Source organism: Lepidochelys kempii, chromosome 1 (genome assembly GCF_965140265.1).
Source record: "Lepidochelys kempii isolate rLepKem1 chromosome 1, rLepKem1.hap2, whole genome shotgun sequence".
In the NCBI taxonomy this organism is placed as follows: domain Eukaryota; kingdom Metazoa; phylum Chordata; order Testudines; family Cheloniidae; genus Lepidochelys; species Lepidochelys kempii.
In genome coordinates, this window is record NC_133256.1 from 273,412,594 (window position 1) to 273,436,034 (window position 23,441).

At 40.0% G+C, this 23,441-nt stretch overlaps 1 protein-coding gene across 4 annotated transcripts in view; it reads left to right on the forward strand.

The window, feature by feature from the left end:
• Positions 1-4,577: 4,577 nt before the first annotated feature.
• The window catches only part of MGAT4C (MGAT4 family member C), a 678,608-nt gene continuing 659,744 nt past the window's right edge, over positions 4,578-23,441 (forward strand). For 3 of the 4 annotated variants that reach the window (XM_073331101.1, XM_073331129.1, XM_073331158.1), the window contains exon 1: positions 4,578-4,924. The gene's annotated coding sequence lies outside the window, so the exon portion shown is untranslated. The remainder of the gene's footprint in view (positions 4,925-23,441) is intronic. The other variant, XM_073331109.1, reaches the window with a different exon arrangement.

A 23,441-nucleotide genomic window follows, 5' to 3' on the forward strand; every position in this document is an offset into this window, starting at 1 on the left:
GGTTTCCCTTGTTTTTCTAGGTGAAAGATTTTGGTCTATGCAGGTTTCTCGCGTACATTCAATTCCCAAAGACTTAAGCCCCCCTGTTTCTCAGCTTACAAGTTCTCTGTTCCCTTGTGTCTGTGTGGTGATGGATAACTTAGTGGTTTCTCTGCCCTGCCCTTTATTAGTTAGTAAACCTTTGAAAAGCATATTTATCAAAGTTAATTGACCTTTCTTCAAGAGGAAGATGACCTCATGCCATTACTTTCTTCCTGTGATCTTCCCATTGCTCCGCATATTCTATGTAAATAGGGCTTCTGCTCTTTTTTTTGTCACACCTCACTTAATTTATTTGGAGACAGGTAGATAGTTGTGACATTCCCTTCTGTGTGAGAGAGGTCTGTTTCTCCCTTTATTTGAGACACAGGCTGTTAAGCATAATATTAATCATAATTCATGTATAAAGTATTGACTCAACTGATTTTATACAACATTACTTATAAAATTGCTTATCACTTGAAGTTCAGCCCCCAACTTTATAGACCAATTAAACCTTTGCAATGTATCCTTTGAAAAGTAAAACCCAGACCAAATTTCTCTCCTGCTGGGTGTAGACACCATGCTGTCTCCTCCCCCACTTGTTTAATAGCTTTGTTTACATAATATGTAAAAATGGACCTTCATTATCTTTGTCTGAAGACCAGGCTTGTCAGAGGATCAAATGTGCATTCCTTTATCTAAGGCAGACCTGTCTACCAACTCTCCCTGAGAAGCATGGTGTGAACACACTTAAGTCATAATTCCAGCATATATTCATAACTCTTAATACACACTATGTACATACACCACACAAGAATATAACTCACTGATCATTAGTAATATTCAAATGAAACCTCACAAAGCATATTTTGTACAAAGCTTATTACGATAGGGTATGAATACAGGGGTGCTGTACGGTGGGATCTGGTTGCTTGTATGCAGTTTGTAAACCAGACTTGTTCGGATCCCACTGACTGGAAGGCTGGAATCACTCCCTCTTACCCTCACAAATATTATGGAGTGTGCAGCAGATGATGATTAGATGAATGGTGTTTGCCACATTGACAGGTGTGTAGGCAGTGCCAATGAGATTTCAGCATACCAAACATGCACTTCATGACCATTCTACAGTCATTAAGTTTGTAATTGATTTCCCTTTTTCCAGGGACATTGATGTTAGTGTGTTTTCATGAGCCAAGTTAGGAGCAAGTATTCATCTTCTCCCAAAATAACAATGAGCATAGAGACACATTATAGAAAAATACCTTTCTGAGGAATCAAGTCTCTTCTTCCTCCTCCAGTTACAATACCAATCTCCTCAGCACACTTTTATCCTGAACCTTTCCAGTGTTTCCTATGTTGGTATTCATGAATCTGCTTCTGTGGTCCACTAAACCTTGCAGACTGAGTGAATAGTAACCTTTTGAGTTCACACATTCACTTTTGGTGGGCAAAGTTTTGGGATGTGTGGGCCAACGATGTTTAGAAACCCCATCCTCTGAAATCCAGCTATTTCTGGAACTTTTCTTATGGCAGCCACTTGTTCATAGATCAGTGTTAATTGCCTTGCAAACATGCATGACACTGATAGTGGATTTTGCAACCCTGAAGTGGCTTGCCACAGAGAATAGGTGTCTGTTGCCAGCTTCCACAGGACAATAGCCCCTGATTCTGCACCAGTATAGCTTGTCTGGATTGACTGTTCTGATGCTGGAGGTTTGGTGCAAGCTTTTCTCACAGCTCCGTGAAGGTCTGTTTCCTCCTTCAAAAGTTCTGAAGTCGTTGCTGGTCATCCCAAGTTTCCAAAATGATGTGATCCAACAACACTGTGCTGGTTCTCCTTATGGTCCAGCTTAGGGGCATGCTGTGGAAATATGTACCATGGGAATGAAATGAATTGTCATTAACGCTCCAGGACACCCATCTTTGTATGAGAAAGTTCTGCCCAAATTCCATCCACCAACTTTCCAATCACATTTTCTGCTTCACTTTTGTCCCATGACAAGGAGCAGAAGCTGAACCAGATATCATAGGACTGGAAGGGACCTTGAAAGGTCATCTAGTCCAGTCCCCTACACTCATGTCAGGACTAAGTATTACCTAGACCAGTGATTCTCAAACTTTCTATTTTCATGGACCACTTGAAAATTGCTGAGGTCTCAGCCAACCATTTAATGATCTTTCCAAATGGTGTTTGTACCATTAGCTAACTACTGTAAAGCGCTTTGGATAAAAATGCTATATTAAAAAAAAACGTAATTAACTTTTTTATTCTACAAATAAAAGCACATGACTCATATTTTAATATCCGTAGTCTTACCTCTCTAATGCAATGGATGTGTCTTCTTCTTCTTCCCCCCCCCCCCGACCCCCAGCAGCCCCCAAGCTGAGGCTGGGAAGGAGGACTGTCTCTCCTTAGCAGCCACAGCCCTGGAGCTGGGGAAAGTTGCCTCTTTTTTCTGGCCGCTGCAGCCCTGCATGTCCCAAATTCCCCCACCCCCTCTTCTCACCCCACTGCCCCCTCCCACCTACCTCCTATACCCCCAAGGCCACCACCTCACCTTATATGTGTCTTCTCCAGGGTCCAGGCACTTGATTAGTGGAGCCATGTCTGCGCAGCTCCACTAATTAGGTGGGCGGCCCTTCATTCTCTTGTGTATAGCCAACCAGGCAACACCTTTAGAGGGAACTATCCACGGACCACCTGAATGGAGCCCATGGACCACTGATGGTCCATGGACCACAGTTTGAGAAACTCTGATCTAGACCGTTCCTGACAGGTGTTTGTCTAATCTGCTCTTAAATCTCCTCTGATGGAGATTCCATAACCTCCCCTAGGCAATTTATTCCAGTGTTTAACCACCCTGACAGTTAGGAAGTTTTTCCTAATGTGCAACCAAACCACCCCAGCTGCAATTTAAACACGTTGCTTCTTGTTCTATACTCTGAGATTAAGGTGAACCATTTTTTATTCTCCCTGCTCCTTGTAACAGTTTTCAAGTACATAAAAGTTTGTCTCCTCTAAGTCTTCTCTTCTCCAGACTAAATGCCCCCCCCCCATTTTTTCCCAATCTTCCCTCATAGGTCATGTTTTCTAGACCTTTAATCATTTTCGTTGCTCTTCTCTGGACTTTCTCCAATTTGTCCACATCTTTCCTGAAATGTGGCGCCTAAAACTGGACAAGATACTTCAGTTGAGGCCTAATGAGTGTGGAATAGTGGAAGAATAACTTCTCATGTCTTGCTTACCATCCCAGAATGATGTTTTCTTTTTTCTTTTTTTTTTTGTGTGCAACAATGTTGACCCATATTTAGCTTGTGATCCACTATGACCCTCAGATCCATTTCTACAGTACTTCTTCCTAGGCAGTCATTTCCCATTTTGTAAATGTGCAACTGATTGTTCCTTCCTAAGTGGAGTATTTTGCATTTGTCCTTATTGAATTCCATCCTATTTTCTTCAGACCATTTCTCCAGTTTGTCCAGATCATTTTGAATTTTAATCTTCTCCTCCAAAGCACTTGAAATCCCTCCTGGCCCAGTATGGTCCTCAAATATGATGAATGTACTGTCTATGTTATCTAAATCATTGACCAAGATATTGAACAAAACTAGACCCAGAACTGATCCCTGTGGAACCCCACTTGATACGCCCTTCCAGCTTGACTATGAACCACTGATAACTGCTCTTTTGGGAACAGTTTTCCTACTAGTTTTGCACTCACCTTATAATAGCTCTATCTAGGTTGTGTTTACCTAATTTGTTTCTGAGAAGGTCATGCAAGACTGTATCAAAAGCCTTATTAAAGTCAAGATATACCATATCTACAGCTTCCTCACTATGCACAAGGCTTGTTACCCTGTAGTACTTTGGCAGTAACCTGAATTATGAAGAATTTCAATTGCAATCTTATTCCAATTGCAGACTGTGTAATCAGAGTCTGTGACCATCTGCCACAAAGGTTTTTTTTAAAAAAACAGACTTTCTGATGGTACAGCAAAATGGCCATCAGATGTTTTCTTGGACTAGCATCTCTTAAGGTTACAAAGTGCAAAATGTCCTGATTTCCAGCTGTCACTTCAATTGTTGTCAGCTAAAAGAAAACCCTGCCAACCTCTATACTAAAGCATTTTGAAATGAAGATAATTGTTGTTGGAATAATGGTTATTAAGACCAAAAGAGCAGGAACAGGAATAGAAAAATAACTTAACAAGCGGTAACATTAGGAAGTATATCATTGGTTAACATAGTCTAAATGTAGGCAATTTTTCTATTGGGCAAAGCTATAACAAGAGCCAGGATATCATTTGTTAACTAAAAAGTTTTTCTTTCAGATAGTATGTGTTTTGACCTGTAGCATGAAGGAGAGCAATAGTAAAAATGAATTTCATGCTAGTAGACACTCTTAAAACTAGACTTAGCTGCAGTCACATTAGCTTAGTTAATGGGAGAATTTTTCTTCATTGAAAATGCTCCCTGTCGCTTAAGAAGAACTCACTGAGGCAGCCTGCCATCTAGCTTTCTCACAGCAAAACAGGCTTGCAGACTGCAGATGAGAGACTCAGGAGCAGAGACAATTTTAACTTAGCCAGCCCTAATTTATCTCAAGCTTTTTCAATTCATCTTCACTGCTCTATGCTCACTGGAACACCCGATTGTCATCCCTTGGGAACAGAATGCAACCAGGGATCTAGAGAGCTGTCACATCACAAGAAATATTTAAATTGTGCTGATTTTCTTCTGGAGTACTGAGCAGAGGGAATGAAACTCTCCATCAAGTCATAGCTTTGCGGGCAATAGATCAGAGGATACTGCCAGTTTTCTAATGGATTATTGTTATCGGGCAGGTTCTTCCTGAAGGTATGCAGTTGCTCTCAATTCATTACCCAGGCTGTTTATAAGGTAATGATCTAATGAACTAGTGAACCAAATATATTAGGAAAAATGTTAACTAAGTAATCTGTAGCAATGGAATGATATCACTTTATCGCAGCATATTTACAGGTAAAATACTCTGATCCACTTACTGTAGCACCTACTGCTAAGTGCTCTGTCAGCTGTGGGGTGGGGGCCCTCACTGTGCTGCAGACCACATTATCATAAGTTAGTATTGATTGCCCTGAGGGTTTTGCTTTTGTGAAAAAATGAATAGTGAAGGGCAAAATCATACTTCAGAAACAGTCAACCATTTACATTCCTGGGAGTTGACAATATTTTATTTTGCAAAAGAGAATGTTTTCATGAGGGGAGAGAGGAGAACTTTCCTTGAAGTAGCATGAATTAATTTTGGAGTTTGATATTTCTTTTTTGCTATGACATTACATGATCGTATGAGGGATGAAGGTATTTAATTCTGAAAAGCTCCAATGTGAGATGTGTGATAGAAGCATGTTGTTGCATTTGTATTTCTGACTTGAGGAGCACCTTGATAAAACATCAGGATTACAGAACACAAACAGAAATATTAAAAATAAAATAAACCTATGGAGAGGAGTATGTTGTCTTTAAAATGTTGTGTTTTCTAAATGGGTTGCAGCAAGCCCTCCCTAAGCTCAAAACCTTACTGCCTATATGCTAATGTGCTTTGTAGTGAAGTGTGAGCCAAAATAAAAGGATCTCACTAAATTGCAGAGCAGTCAAAATTTTTCAAACTGTTCCAAGCGCGGGAGTCACTGGAGCTTGAATGTGGCATTGTAATTTCACAACTAACTTCATGATATCGTTCCTGATGTGACATTCTCTGCTCCAGCATGTGTATCAGCCGTGAGACTTCTGTGTCTGCAGAAATAGGAGAAATACATGAACTAAACCCTCAAGAGAGCCTTACAGTTAACTTGTTCACTACTGATTCTCTTCACTTGCTGTGCTGCCATCATTCCACTCAAACGTCATGTTAGGCCATACTTTGAGTGTTTGGCAGCACAGTGGGTGGCTTCAACTGAATGCATGCTCACAAGTGACAGAGCCTAGTCCGTTGCTTAAAACAGTACTGGAAAGCACTGGGACACCCCAATAATGGGTGAATAGAACAGACATAGCAAGGGTTGTTCAGCACTCCAGGGGTTAAAAACAAATGAGACAAATGAGAGATGGAAGCATTAACTCAAACATTTTTCACTTTGTTTTCAATATTCTTCTTAAGCTCTTGAAATAGTATTAGAGAGCAGGGGAGAGCATGTACTTTTTCTCTTGAGTCTCAGATTGAAAGAAAAAGAGGAGTATGGCTTGAGCCCTGCCAAAATGAATTCTAAAAACCTATTTACTTTCCTATGGCCATTGGAGGGACAAAGGCAGAGAGGCTTTAGTTCAGTGATATTCAGACGGAGGCTTGCAAGCCACAAGTGGCTCTTTAATGTGTCTCCTGTGGCTATTATATTAAAACACTGATATTAAATGATATTAAAACACTGATTTTAGCGATTAAGCAACCTAAGTTATTAACAAATTAGGATGCTTTTACTATGTTAACGAACTATAGTTGATAACATAACTTGGTCAATCATTTTGCTATTAGAACAATATTGTTTATACATAATAGTAAATGAAACCATGAATTCACATTACTGTGGCTCTTTGGGGTAATGTTGATCACTAATTTGGCTCCTGAATTACTGAGGTCTGAGAATTAAAGCAATGATAAAACTCTGCCTATAGGTTCCTACCTTCAGGTAGCTATTTTTCTGCTTTAAAGGGAGTTTGTGTGCCAGGCTGGTTTTTCCCAATCTCTCAAACTTATTGTTTACATTTACAGAGTATTCTTAAAGTGCTGTCACCCTTGGGTGTTTCAGAGTTTTAAAATTCAATGGCTTACGAATGTCAGAGGATCAGGAGAGAGAATAAGCATTTTAATATTATAACCCTCTCAAGAAAATCTGAGGACATGTTCACAGTAGGGTCTTATTTTTTTCCCCCTTGGGGTAAGTTTTTGTGTGTTTGCTTTCAACTGCTACTTTAACATACCAGCTGATTACATTTAATCACCTCCAACATTTGGCCTTGGCAAAGATGTAACCACTTAACAATGTCTATAAATTTACATTCTTTAAAGTAAGATCAAGAAGAGATTAAAGTGGCAAAGGAATTTTAAATGGTCAGAATTCAATGAAGGCTATTACATTAGCACTCTGTCCTAACTTTCATATAATTGTTCTCTCTTCTGCCTAACCTGCTATTCAGCAATGGCCATTCCTCTCCTCACCTTTCAGAGAAATTGTGCATTCAGTTATGGTGTAGGCATCTGGAACTTTCTGCCACCTTATGAAACAGTTTTGTGCTGTCTTGTGTGAGTGACACTGTGTTACTTTAGTGTTGTGTTGTATGTGGATCAACATTATCCATCTGGACTATTAATTGAGCTAGCAGCTATTGGCACTGACGGGGACTTAACTGGGATTTGGGAGGGATCGGGACATGAATATACTCAAGCACTATCCTCTTTTGACTGCTGGCTCTGTCTTCCTCCAGTTGCTATTTATCACAGTTTTCTACCTGTCCCAGCCCCTATGAGGTTCCACTTCCAACATGATTGTTCCAGCAGCTCTTCTCTTCTCTGGTGCTGACTTGTATCAGAAGTCCATGGTAACTGCCAGACTTGTTTTGGACAGTCTAGCTGTTCTTCCATTGTCTTGGAACTTGCTCACTCATGCTGAGCCTCTTTCTTAGCTCATTCTCCATCCTTCCCTTTCTTCCAGTGGGAGGAAACTATTTCAGGTAAGTGCACCAGTAAGAAATTGCTTATATGTGGCCTTGCTAGTTTCTCAGGCTCTACACCATGTGGCTATGTCTTTAAAGAGATGGAGAAGAATTTTTTTTTCAAAAGTAATTAAGTGATTTTTTTTTTAGGTGCCCAAATTCTTAGCTGCTTAACGTGAGGTTCTTTTACAAAGCCTGATTTTCTAAAAGAGCTAAGCACTTACCCACTGAAAAGCAGGGTAAGTTACCTTTTAACGTGCCCCAAGTTGGATTCCTTAATCACTAGTCATGTTTTACAATATTAGCCACACAGGTCATATCTGATTGACTGGTATTTTTAACGGTGTGCTTCCTTCAAAATTACCATCTGACTTAAGATGCAATAAAATAATAGTATTTAAATATGTGAGCAGCCTTGTATTTCATATTTAAAAAATAAGCAAAAAAACCTTTACATCTGTTTTCTCATGTAACATGCAGAAAAGAGTGAGTAAAGATGCCAAGCAATTAGAGCCAGAGGAACAAATCAGACTGCTTCACTTAAAGTATTGAATAATACCATAGAATTTTTCTTCCTGACAATGCCCTACATTAAATGGCAATCTTATAAAGTCATAGTTTGATTTTGTTTTTTTTAATTCTATTGCAGTTAAGAGAGACTTGAGCATCCTGATTACTGCTAGGTGGAACTTTAGATAACATGGCAGCCAAAAGTCTGCCTTTTCATTTAATATATTTGGAGACCAAGATTAGCCTCTTTTTTTTTTTTTTTAAATAATAATAAAATAATGGATACCATCCAAGTGTGAGCTGGCCCTTTAAGATGTGCCTGCCACCCCAGGTGAAGGGAATAAGTCCAAGTGTTATGTGATTCAAGCATATGATTTGGAACCAGGCCTGCTGGGAGATATAATGAGCAGCCAGGGATTAGGGAGATAAAGGTGCAGGACGGATACATGAGCTGGTCTAAACAGAGACTCTCCTTAGCACCCAGCCAGATCCCTTGACTCCAGGGATCAGGAGTCAACTAGGAAGACTGGAGTACAGAGCGCGACTCTGCTAGAGGAAAGACTCATCAGAGACCGGACTAAGCCCCTTGCAGCAAGAGTTGTGAGCCAGCTAGAAAAGCTGGGTATGAGTTCCTGTATTAAAGTTGACGACAAATCACTACCTCTTGGGGGCTGGATCTACCTGACTCATGCCAGTTACGATGATGATACTGAGAAATCCAAGAGGGAGAGACTGAAGCCACAGATGGGCCCAAAGCCAGACTGGGAAAGTCTCTGCTACAAATATATTTTGAGCCTCAGTTACCTAATCTTGAAGGAAAACTGACTAGAGTAAGTGGTTTCCTAACATAGCATCCTGATCCGCAGTGCCTAGTGGGAGTTGACCACAGCAGAGAATATTCCCCTCTATCTTGAAATGTCCCATGTGTGCCTCCATTGTAATAGTATGGTACCTTTGCTGTTTAAGGTTGAGTGCACTGGCATGGTTTGGGCTGTGTCTTTTCTGTGCTTGGAGGAAATTAGTTTTCAGGGCTGTCAATTCAGCAGTATTGAGATGCACTAGATATGGGGGGAGGACACTTCAAAAATGAAGAAAAATCCTTCAAAATCTTTGACTCAGGAAAAAACTAAAAACAATCCCAAAAGATAAAGCAAGAGCTAACCCTCCCACACACAGTAAGGAAGGATGTGATATCACAACTGCTAAAGTGGACATTGGACGAGTATGCAGTTTCTATTAATTTACATAATTCCTGTGGAAAAGCTAAACTGAAGAAAGAAATAGAAATGTATAGTGACCAAAGGAATGGGGAGAAGGTGCTACAGCAGATGGAAATTACAGTACATTGCTTACAATAAAGACAGTAATGCTTTTTTCCCCCTTATGTACTCCAATGCAGAGAAGAGACTCTATCCCCATGAAGTGGGATTCTGTGTAGAACAGAGAACAGGTTGTTGTTTTATTGCCTGACTATTCAGGTGGCATTGAAGGACAGAACATGTCTTCTGAGACTTTGACAAGCTGCTGCTGGAAGAAGTGTTTAGAAAAAAGCTTTGGGTCACAACAGAATGTGAAGAAAAACAAAGATTGCCAGTCTAAACTTTTTTCTTTCTTTCTTTCTTGGTTTGATTATTGACCTCATTGCTATTTCAGAAAATATGGAGTGCCACTTTATTAGCTTTATGCAGCCTCTAACTAGACAACAAAACCAGCTGTTAGGCAGGAATTGTATTAAAATGTTGAGCAGGACTTACAGACTGATGGTATATATTATAGGTGCAATCTGAATTGTTATTGGGCAAATACTAACTCGGTGCCTGAGTCTCATAGTTCAATGAAATGGATATTTGGTAGGACTCAGATTTTTTTGTAAGGGGATTTGATTAGAGGTTTTTTGCGGGGGGGAGAGGGGTTTTGTTTTTGTTTGTTTGTTCAGCTTGTGGCTCTCATCTAGTTACTTATGTGGCTGTTGTAAAAATGATGACAATAAGCAGTGATGGGTAAACTTGGCAAAGTGTATGGGTTCTTGGTAGAAATAACTAATTCAAATTTACAAATATTTTCCTGTAAATGAAACTATACAGTGGGTCAGTATTGTATCTGTTTCATAAGGATCCTGATCCAAAGTTTGCTGAAGTTGATAGATACATTCACTCTTCCAAGGCCCATTGAAATGAGACCCTAGATTCTCCTTCCCATTACTTCTCATTTCACCACTCTTTCACCCTTCAGTGTTGCCTACTAGGTAGACCACTGGGTTGGAACTCAGGAGACCTGGGTTTTATTCCCAGCTCTGTCATTGGTCAGTTGGGTGACCTTAGGCACATCACTTTGTCTCTCTGTACTTCAGTTAACCTTTCATTAAAAATGGGGGGTACTGTGACCTGATACTATGACCTCCTTTTGTGAAGTCCTTTGAGATCTACTGACGAGTGCTATATAAGAGCTAGATTGTTTGTTTGTTTTTCTGCTTTTGGATTCCTTTCCTCCTTCCTGCACTATGTGCTCTCTCTTAACAATGCAAATCCAATTTCAATTATCACACTTTATATCCCTCAATGTTCCAATTGGTTCGAAAACAGGCAAAACAAGTACACCCATCCGAGCCATGCAAAACAAATTCTCTGAAGTGGCAATACAATGCAGACAGACATGCTTGGCTATGGGACTGGCATTACATATTTATATGCATTTGGTAATGTGCCTCCTTTGGGTGTATATGATTGGAATATGTAGTTTTGAACACGTTGTCTCATTAATATTATCTAGATCAAAATATGGAACAGTGGGCTCAAAATATGCATCTCCGAAACATCTATGCATGATCACTGTATTTTATGTTTAAATTGTGAAACTGAAATATCCTGTACCCTGGTACCTGGCTATACTGGTTTTGGTAAGTTTTAGCTCCATGACAAATACTGGGATTTTGACTCTTAGTTCTGAGCGGAATGAAACTAGATTTTTGAAATCTCAAAATTTCCCTTGGGATGGAAATTGTGTTTTTTTGTTTTTTTTTCACCCTGTTCTCATATTGAATTAATTAAACTCGATAAGATAAGAATAGGAATCTGTGAGTGTGTGGTGTCCGGCTGACTTATGAACCTTTTATTGTTTGTTCTATTCTTCCTGCTACTCTTACAGAGCTGTTCTCCAAAGTGAGAACAAATAAGTCCATTCTCTGCTGCTGCTTCTCCCTCCTGCCCTTCTGAATTGTTAGGGTGGGAAAATGTAAGGGGCTCTTTTGAGAGATCAGCGCTTGTTTCTATTGTTCCTTTCTCAGTCTCTTACAGTTACATAAGTTAGATAGAAAAGTCCTACTAGGTCATCCAATGTCTCTTCTTGTCAATACAGTTCTCTGTGGTATGTATGTATTTTTTTTATGTACAGATATATTGTCTGTAGAATTAGAGGTCTTTCTGTTCTGGGAGCTCTCAACCTGCCTCTCCTTTCTATTTCTTGGTGCGATCACCAAAGTCTTTCACATACTAATATAGAACCACAATTTTTTTTGGAATATTATTTATATCTTGTTCTGAATGTCAAAAGGGCCCAATTCACTTCTTGATTACACCAGTGGAGGCCAAAAATAATTCTGTTGACACTAGTGACCTTACAATGGTGTAAAGAAGAGGGGAATCAGGCTTGGTATATTTTAGAAGCTCTGTTGGCTGCTAGTCTTGGATCAGCTTGAAATTACTGCCAGTAAAATTATGAATATTTCTTTAAAGGCATAGAAATGTAGATCATTTATTTGGACTTAAATTATTTTTCCAAGTTCCTGCTAAAGAGTAAACACACTTTGTAAATATTAATGTGTTCTTAAGCTTTGAAGAGGTTTTTTTTTTATATCAGAGCTTTAAAATCCAGTAAATAGTTTGCTAAGATTTTTAAAGACTCTTCATGTTGCTGGGAAGTCCCAAAATACACAATATTTATTTCCAGGATACACAAACTGTAATTTAAGGTAACATAATTAGGGATGAGTTCTCAAAGAATGCTGCTATTTCCCCCGTCTCTATTTAACCTACATAGTAAATATGTTGTATCCATCTTGGCTCCAGAGAGACAAGGTGGGTGAAGTAATATCTTTTGTTGGACCAACTTCTGTTGGTGAAAGAGACAAGCTTTTGAGCTACTTCAGAGCTCTTCCACCTTGTGGCTCATAGTAAATATGCGGTGGTTCTAAATCAAATCCATAGTGAGCTACAGTTTGTGCTGTAAATGTATTCCATGTAATGCCATTTTTTCATCTCTAATCAGAAGGGACAACAAAATAGTATCCCAGTTCATAAATGTCCTCGGGCAATACATAAATTTGCGCATGAATCAGAGAGTGTTTATAATAGTTATTCAGATGCATATTGACTCTCCTATCAGTGAGGTTTAGATGTTGGAAGAGATCTATGTAAAATACATATAGTTAGTTTTCTCTTACTATAGATGGAGCTGGTAGCACTGCCTGTCGTTGTGATTGCCCACCACTTCACACTATAAGACCATGTTGTCAGACCCTGTTATAACTTTTAAACTTGTTGTGTCTCTCTGTTGAGCTGAAATTTTTTTTAAAGTTCCACTTAAAATTGTTCTGCTATTTTCCAGTTCAAAGTGAAGGAAAATGAGATTTCAAAGCCTTTCCATTTCTGCATCAGGACAAAATTGAGACCGTTTGAATTTCTCCCCGCCCCAAAAAGAATTCTAGGTGTGCTACTCTAGAAGCAGAGACTTGAACGAGAAAAAACCTCAAACTCCTGACCAGCTCTACCACAGGGAGATTGTGCATGCTCCATCATGAGGCTACAGGGGCTGAGCAGGACACACCTTGCAATTGCTTCTCACAGACACTGCAGTGGCACCAAGGAACTGATCCGAGAATACTCTAATTATTTCATTTTCCAAAGGACCTGTGTCTCATTCACTGCACATGATGGACTGTATTCAGGGGGATGAATCAGTGTGTACTATTACTGTCATCTATAGGACCACTGCCTCATTCATTTTGGTAAATGAGCAGGAAGAGAGAAGATTGTCTCGTGATTAAGGCAGCTTAATGCCATCATGAAGAACTGGATTCTATCCCTGTTTCTCACCCAGAGTTCCTAGGTCATGCTGGGCAAGTAATTTAAACTAATATGTTCACAGTTAGCCACTAATTCTGTGCTCCTAATTTTCTGAGTGCCTAGCTTGGAACACCTAGGAATGCATGTGCAGTAGTGCAGAGCACTGATGACTACAACTGAAGTCAATTGGAGCTGAGCATTTTATAGATTTTTTTTTTATATATTTTGAAAGCAAAGGACTCTGGAAAATCAGGGCTAAGGTGTTTCAAGTTGGTCATGTTTGAAATATTGTCTTGAATTTCTGTGCCTCCATTTTCCAGCTGTAAAATGGGGATAATATCACCTAATCTCACAGGAATGAGACGCGAAATTTATTAATGTTTGTGAAGCATTCAGATACAATATTGAGAGCACCACAGAAACACCTAGGAGGAAATTAATCACTTCTATTCTGATCTGGGTTTGTGCAGAAAATCAGGCCGGTGCCATACATTGAATGATGAGAATAAAGCAAGATATTGAATAACTACTTTCTAATTTAACATCTGTCCCATTGAGTCCTGAGGGAAAATAGTATATGCTTATGTAAATGCTGTATTGTGATACATAGGCAAAATGGAGTTGAATTAAGGTTGCAAAGTAATCTTCATTCTAACATTTCTTAACTTTGGAGTGCTTGACTTTGCCACCTTCATGTTCTTAAGAATTTTTTTAATTTATATACAAAGATTCCAAGAATGTTGCTCTGTTTCACTCAGAGACCTACAATGTCTGAATCAGTGTGAAGTGATGAAAACAGCTACAAGCAGGGTTGAGAGCTCTTTTTCTTCAGAATATCATCAGGTTGAATCATCACTGGGTTTTGTGGTGTTAGTGTCCAATTATTAAGTTCTAAGCCACTTTCAACTTTTTTACAGTTGATTTTATGAATTACACCTATGTGACAACACAGGATTTCAGCTGCGGCTTGGAATACATTTCAAGGAAATTGTACTGCTGTGGCTAGAAAAATGATTGAATAACTGCCATATAAGCCTATTTGACACTGAAGGGCCCTTTGCAGAGAGGGGAACTGTATACCTGTATAAAACATTTTTTTCTATTGCTAATTGGCAAAACTAATTAAATGCTTGTGTTTATTTCCATCCACTCTGTTTTACACAGCTTCCTTAAAATAAATTTAGCATTGCTCTTCTGCTGCCACAATTTGGAGTCCCTTTGAATTCAAAGGGACTACTCATATGCTTAAAGTTAAGCAAGTACATAATAAGTCTTTGTAGGATTGATGCCCTTAGGCTTTTATTTGTGTCGTCAAGGAGCCCTTGGACCTTCGTCTGTCCTTAAGACTTTTTTTTTTCTGTTTATACAGTGCCAGTCACAATGGGGTCCTGGTCCATGATTAGGGTTCCTAGATGCTACGGTAATAGAAATAATAATACCTGTAGTTTCTCTGCTAAAGACCGTAGGGCTTACTTTTGTGTGGCTACTTCTAAATCTGCTTTGGGGCTAAGATTTGTGTTGTCTTGCTTGGTCTAGGACTTCTGCCTTGTCCGTTAAGAGCTTCAATTAAAGAGCTACATGCAAGAAGCCATTTGCAGTGTACAGGTTTTATTGGTCCTATAAAATCCACAATCTATGGTAAATATTCTTACTGGCACTTTATCTGTCTATATACATGTAAATAGTTATCTCTCACTGAGAGCATTCTTCACCTGTTTCCTAATAAATAACTCCAAAGATAATTTGATAAGTGACCAGAGGAAACAAAATTACTTATGTTCCATCTGGAGGAGTTCAACCTACAAAGTATCAGAGTGGTAGCCATATTAGTCTGTATCCACAAAAACGATGAGGTGTCCAGTGGCACCCTGAAGACTAACAGATTTATTTGGGCATAATGTGTTGGTCCCAAGGGGGGGGGGGGGGGGCTCAGATACAGTTAGTGAAGCCACGCCAGGTGCATCAGTATAACCGGTTTTATTGCCAAAGTATAATAAGCCTCCCAGTCTTTATGCATTACTAAATACATGCTTCCCAGCAGCCAACCAAACAAGCAAGAATCAATGCTTACACCCTTTCTGCTAAGGACAGTCCTGGACCCTCCTGCCTTGTCCTTGAGGGCTCGTAGCAGGCGCTGCTCCAGAGTGGGGAATTCCTGGGCACCCACAAGGCCAGGGTCTGCAAGTGAGACTGTTCGTCTAAGGCAATTTGCATAGCTGCTTTTATCATTATCCCCTTTTAATGGGGGGTATTCACCCACAAGCAGGCTCTGGCAGGAAACACTATTGCGTCCTATTCTCACACTTTACAGTCGTGGTCCTCACTTATTTCTTCACTTGTTTGCCCAGTTGAATGGCTGCAAGCCAGCTCGGCCAGTCAAAGCCAGTTCACTACTAGCTCCCCCCGAACCATGTTGTAACAACAGGCCAAGGTAACTTGCGGTCAACCCCAACACTAGCTTCCGTGGGTAAAAAAACACTTCGTTAGGTGCTTGGAGTGAAAATTACAGATACAGGCATAAATATACTAATACACTAACCCAGGAACCAATCCCTGTAAGAAACCTCATTGCCAACTCTGTCCCCATATCTACTCTAGAAGACCCAACCACATGAACCACACCATCCGGGGCACATCTACTAATGTGATATATGCCAGCAGAGCCCCTCTGCCATGTACATTGGCCAAACGAGACAGTTTCTACATAAAAGAATAAATGGACACAAATCATATATCAGGAATGGTAACGTACAAATGCCAGTAGGAGAACACTTCAGTTTCTGCAAAAGAAAAGGAGGACTTGTGGCACCTTAGAGACTAACACATTTATTTGAGCATGAGCTTTCGTGAGCTACAGCTCACTTCATCGGATGCATGCAGTGTATTTTCCACTGCATGCATCCGATGAAGTGAGCTGTAGCTCACAAAACCTTATGCTCAAATAAATGTGTTAGTCTCTAAGGTGCCCTGGCTGGGATGATTTAGTTGGGGATTGGTCCTGCTTTGAGAAGGGGGTTGGACTAGATGACCTCCTGAGGTCCCTTCCAACCCTGATATTCTATGATTCTGAGTCCTCCTTTTCTTTTTGCGGATACAAACTAACACGGCTGCTACTCTGAAACTTCAGTTTCTCTGGACACTCAATAACATTTAAAAGTAGCTATTCAACCAAAAAAAACTTCAAAAACAGACTTCAAAGAGAAACTGCTGACCTACAATTTATTTGCAAACTTAACACCATCAATTTGGGCTTGAATAGGGACTGGGAGTGGCTGACTCACTACAAAAGCAATTTTCCATTTCTTGGTATTGACACCTCCTCATCAGTTATTGGGAGTGGACCACATCCACTCTGACTGAATTGGTCTTGTCAACACTGGTTCTCTACTTGTAAGGTAACTCCTTTCTCTTCAGGTGTCAGTATATTTTATGCCTGCATCTGTAATTTTCACTCCATGCATCTGAAGAAGTGGGTTTTTTTACCCACAAAAACTTATGTCCAAATATATCTCAGTCTTTAAGTTGCCACCTGACTCCTCAATGTTTTTGTCAACCTACAAAGTATGGAATAGGGACAAAATTAAGCAAGACTGTTGTAATTTTTTTTTTAAATCTAACTTCACTTTAATGGATGATCTATTAGCTGGCACACAACAGTGGGCACTTTCTATGAGAAAACAAAGATTTAAAATACGGAATTTATTTTAAAATTCATTTTTAGTGCAAAAATCACATACATAGGAAATCATTTTACTGTGTATTTGACCTCAGGTCACTGAGAATTAATTGCTTCAGATTTTATCAAATTAAAACAAAAATGAAGTGGGACTTCCCATAAGTCTTCTAGCAGTTTTATTAGCCTAAAATATTCTGATTCTAGCAGAAATTGAATCTGAACATGACCAAGAGCTAATCTGAAAACACTTCAAGTGCTCATAAAAGATGCATCAAGTGGAGTACTTGTACTGTATCACTGACAAAGTGAGTGTGTTTTTCATTAAATGGAACATGTGGCCATGACATTTGTGTCACCACTTTAGGGTGTGTGTGTGTCTATATATATATATATCTCAAGCTACTGTGCAATCACAAATTACCATAGCAGAATTATTTCAGTGCCATAATTTGGGACTAGTGGGAACGAGGACACAGTTTGTGTATAAAAAAGGTATCTTTTTAAAAAGTGGAAGTCAAATCCTAGTGAGGTAAATAGAAAGGAACATAAACACTGCCAAATGAAGTGTAAAAATGTAATGAAAAAACCCAAAAAGGACTTTGAAGAACAGCTAGCCAAAAACTCAAAAGGTAATAACAATGTTTTTTAAATACATCACAAGCAGGAAGCCTGCTAAACAACCAGTGGGGCCCCTAGACGATAAAATCATTGCACAGAAACTAAATGAATTCTTTGCTTCAGTCTTCACGGCTGAGGATGTTAGGGAGATTCCCAAACCTGAGCCATCTTTTGTAGGTGAGAAATCTGAGGAATTGTCACAGATTGAAGTGTCACTAGAGGAGATTTTGGAATTAATTGATAAAATTAACAGTAACAAGTAACAGGGACCAGATGGCATTCACCCAAGAGTTCTGAAAGAACTCAAATGTGAAATTGTGGAACTATTAACTATGGTTTGTAACCTGTCCTTTAAATCAGCTTCTGTACCCAATGACTGGAAGCTAGCTAATGTAACACCAATATTTAAAAAGGGCTCGAGAGGTGATCCCAGCAATTACAAATCGGTAAGTCTAACGTCAGTACCAGGCAAATTAGTTGAAACAATAGTAAAGAATCGATTCAGAGTAAGCAGCCGTGTTAGTCAGTATCCGCAAAAAGAAAAGGAGTAATTGTGGCACCTTACAGACTAACAAATTTATTTGAGCATAAGCATTCATGAGCTACAGCTCATTTCATTGGATGCATGCAGTGGAAAATACAGTGGGGAGATTTTATACATGCAGAGAACATGAAACAATGGGTGTTACCATACACACTGTAATGAGAGTGATCAGGTAAGGTGAGCTATTACCAGCAGGAGAGAAAAAATACCCTTTTGTAGTGATGATCAAGGTGGGCCATTTCCAGCAGTTGACAAGAACGTGTGAGGAACAGTCGGGCGGGGGGGAATAAACATGGGGAAATAGTTTTACTTTGTGTAATGACACATCCACTCCCAGTCTTTATTCAAGCCTAATTTAATAGTGTCCAGTTTGCAAATTAATTCCAATTCAGCAGTCTCTCACTGGAGTCTGTTTTTGAAGTTTTTGTTGTTGAAGAAGTGCAACTTTTAGGTGTGTAATCGAGTGACCAGAGAGATTGAAGTGTTCTCCGACTGGTTTTTGAATGTTATAATTCTTGACATCTGATTTGTGTCCATTTATTCTTTTATGTAGAGACTGTCGGGTTTGGCCAATGTACATGGCAGAGGGGCATTGCTTGCACATGATGGCATATATCACATTGGTAGATGTGCAGGTGAATGAGTCTCTGATAGTGTGACTGATGTGATTAGGCCCTATGATGGTGTCCCATGAATAGCTATGTGGACACAGTTGGGCTTTGTTGCAAGGACAGGTTCCTGGGTTAGTGTTTTTGTTGTGTGGTGTGTGGTTGCTAATGAGTATTTGCTTCAGGTTGGGGGGCTGTCTGTAAGCAAGGACTGGCCTGTCTCCCAAGATCTGTGAGGGTGATGGGTCGTCCTTCAGGATAGGTTGTAGATCCTTGATGATGTACTGGAGAGGTTTTAGTTGGGGGCTGAAGGTGATGGCTAGTGGCGTTCTGTTATTTTCTTTGTTGGGCCTGTCCTGTAGTACGTAACTTCTGGGTACACTTCTGGCTCTGTCAATCTGTTTCTTCACTTCTGCAGGTGGATACTGTAGTTGTAAGAATGCTTGATAGAGATCTTGCAGGTGTTTGTCTCTGTCTGAGGGGTTGGAGCAAATGCAGTTGTATTGGAGAGCTTGGCTGTAGACAATGGATTGTGTCATGTGGTCTGGATGAAAGCTGGAGGCATGTAGGTAAGTATAGTGGTTAGTAGGTTTCCGGTATAGGGTGATGTTTATGTGACCATTGCTTATTAGCACTGTAGTGTCCAGGAAGTGGATCTCTTGTGTGGACTGGTCCAGGCTGAGGTTGATGGTGGGATGGAAATTGTTGAAATCATGGTGGAATTCCTCAAGGGCTTCTTTTCCATGGATCCAGATGATGAAGATGTCATCAATGTAGTGCAAGTAGAGTAGGGGCATTAGGGGATGAGAGCTGAGGAAATGTTGTTCTAAGTCAGCCATAAAAATGTTGGCAGGCTGTGGGGCCATGTGGGTACCCATAGCAGTGCCGCTGATTTGAAGGTATACATTGTCCCGAAATGTGAAATAGTTATGGGTGAGGACAAAGTCACAAAGTTCAGCCACCAGGTTTGCTGTGACATTATTGGGGATACTGTTCCTGATGGCTTGTAGTCCATCTTTGTGTGGAATGTTGGTGTACAGGGCTTTTACATCCATAGTGGCTAGGATGATATTTTCAGGAAGATCACCGATGGATTGTAGTTTCCTCAGAAAGTCAAAAGTGGTATCTCAAAGATAGCTGGGAGTGCTGGTAGCATAGGGCCTGAGGAGGGAGTTTACATAGCCAGACAATCCTGCTATCAAGATGCCAATGCCTGATATGATGGGGCATCCAGGATTTCCAGGTTTATGGATCTTGGGTAGCAGATAGAATACCCCTGCTCAGAGTTCTAGGGGTGTGTCTGTGTGGATTTGTTCTTGTGCATTTTCAGGGAGTTTCTTGAGCAGATGGTGTAGTTTCTTTTGGTACCCCTCAGTGGAGTCAGAGGGTAATGACTTGTAGAATGTGGTGTTGGAGAGCTACCTAGCAGCCTCTTGTTCATATTCCGACCTATTTATGATGACGACAGCACCTCCTTTGTCAGCCTTTTTGATTATGATGTCAGAGTTGTTTCTGAGACTGTGGATGGCATTGTGTTCTGCTCGGCTGAGCTTATGGGGCAAGAGATGCTGCTTTTCCACAATTTCAGCCTGTGCACATCGGCGGAAACACTCTATGTAGAAGTCCAGTCTGTTGTTTTGACCTTCAGGAGGAGTCCACCCTGAATCCTTTTTTTTTGTAGTCTTGGTAGGAAGGTCTCTGGGTTAGTATGCTGTTCAGAGGTGTGTTGGAAATATTCCTTGAGTCGGAGACGTCAAAATAGGATTCTAGGTCACCACAGAACTGTATCATGTTCGGGGAGGGGAGGGGGAAGGGCAGAAGGAGAGGCCCTGAGATAGGACAGATTCTTCTGCTGGGCTAAGTGTATAGCTGGATAGATTGACAATATTGCTGGGTGGGTTAAAGGAACCACTCTTGTGGCCCCTTGTAGCATGTAGTAGTTTAGATAGTTTAGTGTCCTTTTTCTTTTGTAGAGAAGCAAAGTGTGTTGTAAATGGCTTGTCTAGTGTTTGTAAAGTCCAGCCACGAGGAAGTTTGTGTGGAAGGTTGTCTTTTTATGAGAGTATCCAGTTTTGAGAGCTCATTCTTAATCTTTCCCTGTTTGCAGTAGAGGATGTTGATCAGGTGGTTCTGCAGTCTCTACGTAAAAGAATAAATGGACACAAGTCAGACGTCAAGAATTATAACATTAAGAAACCAGTCGGAGAACACTTCAATCTCTCTTGTTACTCGATTAGACCTAAAAGTCGCAATTCTTCAACAAAAAACTTCAAAAACAGACTCCAACGAGAAACTGCTGAATTGGAATTAATTTGCAAACTTGACACCATTAAATTAGGCTTGAATAAAGACTGGGAGTGGATGTGTCATTACACAAAGTAAAACTTTTCCCCCATGTTTATCCCACCCCCCTACTGTTCCTCACATGTTCTTATCAACTGCTGGAAATGGCCCACCTTGATTATCACTACAAAAGGTTTTTTTCCCTCTCCTGCTGGTAACAGCTTACCTTACCCGATCACTCTTGTTACAGTGTGTATAGGAACACCCATTGTTTCATGTTCTCTGTGTATATAAAATCTCCCCACTGTATTTTCTACTGCATGCATCCGATGAAGAGAGCTGTACCTCACGAAAGCTTATACTTAAATAAATTTGTTAGTCTGTAAGGTGCCACAAGTACTCCTTTTCTTTTTAATAGTAAAGAATAAAATCGTCAGACACAGAGAAGAACATAAATTGTTGGGCAAAAGTCAACATGGTTTCTGTAAAGGCAAATCATGTCTTACTAATCTATTAGAGTTCTTTGAAGGGGTCAACAAACATATGGACAAGGGGGATCCAGTGGACATAGTGTACTTAGATTTCCAGAAAGCCTTTGACAAGGTCTGTCACCAAAGGCTCTTATGCCAATTAAGTTGTCATGGGATAAGAGGGAAGATCCTTTCATGGACTGAGAACTGGTTAAAAGAGAGGGAACAAAGAGTAGTAATAAATGGTAAATGTTCAGAAGGGAGAGGGCTAACTAGTGCTGTTCCCCAAGGGTCAGTCCTAGAATCAATCCTATTCAACTTATTCATCAATGATCTGAAAAAAGGGGTAAACAGTGAGGTGGCAAAGTTTGCAGATGATACTAAACTGCTCAAGACAGTTAAGACCAAAGCAGACTCTGAAGAACTTCAAAAAGATCTCACAAAACTAAGTGATTGGGAAATAAAATGGCAAATTAAATTTAATGTGGATAAATGTAAAGTCATGCACATTGGAGAAAATAACCCCAACTATACATACAATATGATGGGGGCTAATTTAGCTTGAACTAATCAGGAAAAAGATCTTGCAGTCATCATGGATAGGTCTCTGAAGATGTCCATGCAGTGTGCAGCGGCAGTCAAAAAGCAAACCAGATATTAGGAATCTTAAAAAAGGGATAGAGAATAAGATGGAGAATATTTTATTGCCGTTATATAAATCCATGGTATGCCCACATCTTGAATACAGATGTACAGATGTGGTTCCCTCATCTAAAATATATATATATATATATATATATACTGGCATTAAAAAAGGTTCAGAAAAGGGCAACTAAAATGCTTGGGGATTTGGAACAGGTCCCATATGAGAAGAAATTAAAGAGGCTAGGACTTTTCAGCTTGGAAAAGAGGAGACTAAGGGGGGATATAATAGAGGTATATAAAATCATGAGTGGTGTGGAGAAAGTGAAGAAGGAAAAGTTATTTACTTGTTCTCATAATATAAGAACTAGGGGCCACCAAATGAAATTAATGGGCAACAGGTTTAAAACAAACAGAAGGAAGTTCTTCACACAGTGCAGTCAACCTGTGGAACTCCTTGCCTGAGGAGGTTGTGAAGGCTAGGACTATAACAGGGTTTAAAAGAGAACTGAGTAAATTAATGGAGGTTAAGTCCATTAATGGCTATTAGCCAGGATGGGTAAAGAATAGTGTCTCTAGCCTCTGTTTGCCAGAGGGTGGAGATGGCTAGCAGGAGAGAGATCACTTGATCATTACCTGTTAGGTTCACTCCCTCTGGGGTACCTGGCATTGGCCACTGTCGGTAGACAGGATACTGGGCTGGATGGACCTTTGGTCCTGGACCTGACCCAGTATGGCCATTCTTATGTTCTTTTGTAATAGTTTGTATACCTGAGACTTGTATATAAAAAGGGCAGTCTGACATGGGACTGAAAGCTCAGTTATGGGTATTATTTTTTCTCCATCTTGCCTCCAGAGCCAAAAAGACGGAGGTGTCTGCCCAAGGAGGACAAGAGTTTTTTGTCAGTTTAGGGTGTCAGAAAATTGGAACGATATGTCTGATCAGGTTCATTTTAGAGCTTAAGTGTTTAAAAATGGAACCTTCAAACTCCTTTCACACCACCATCAGCAGCCAGTAGTGGTAGTGATCCTTTGTCCACTTTGACATCACTCTTGGCAGCAAATGTCGTGCTCACTACAGGCAGCCAACGTACCACTGCAACACAATGCAGCATATTTCACTATTGTTGACAATTAGATAATTCAACTTTTTATTGGATAGTGGAGTTTTCCATGTCACCTCTGTAGGCTGCTCTAGCCACCACTTTATTAGAGACAGAAAGATTCCATAAAATCTTCCTCCCATCCAATTATGAGTGATGACATTAGACAACAGATAAGCTGAAGGATGTGTGTGTTAGGCTCCTGCTAGACAA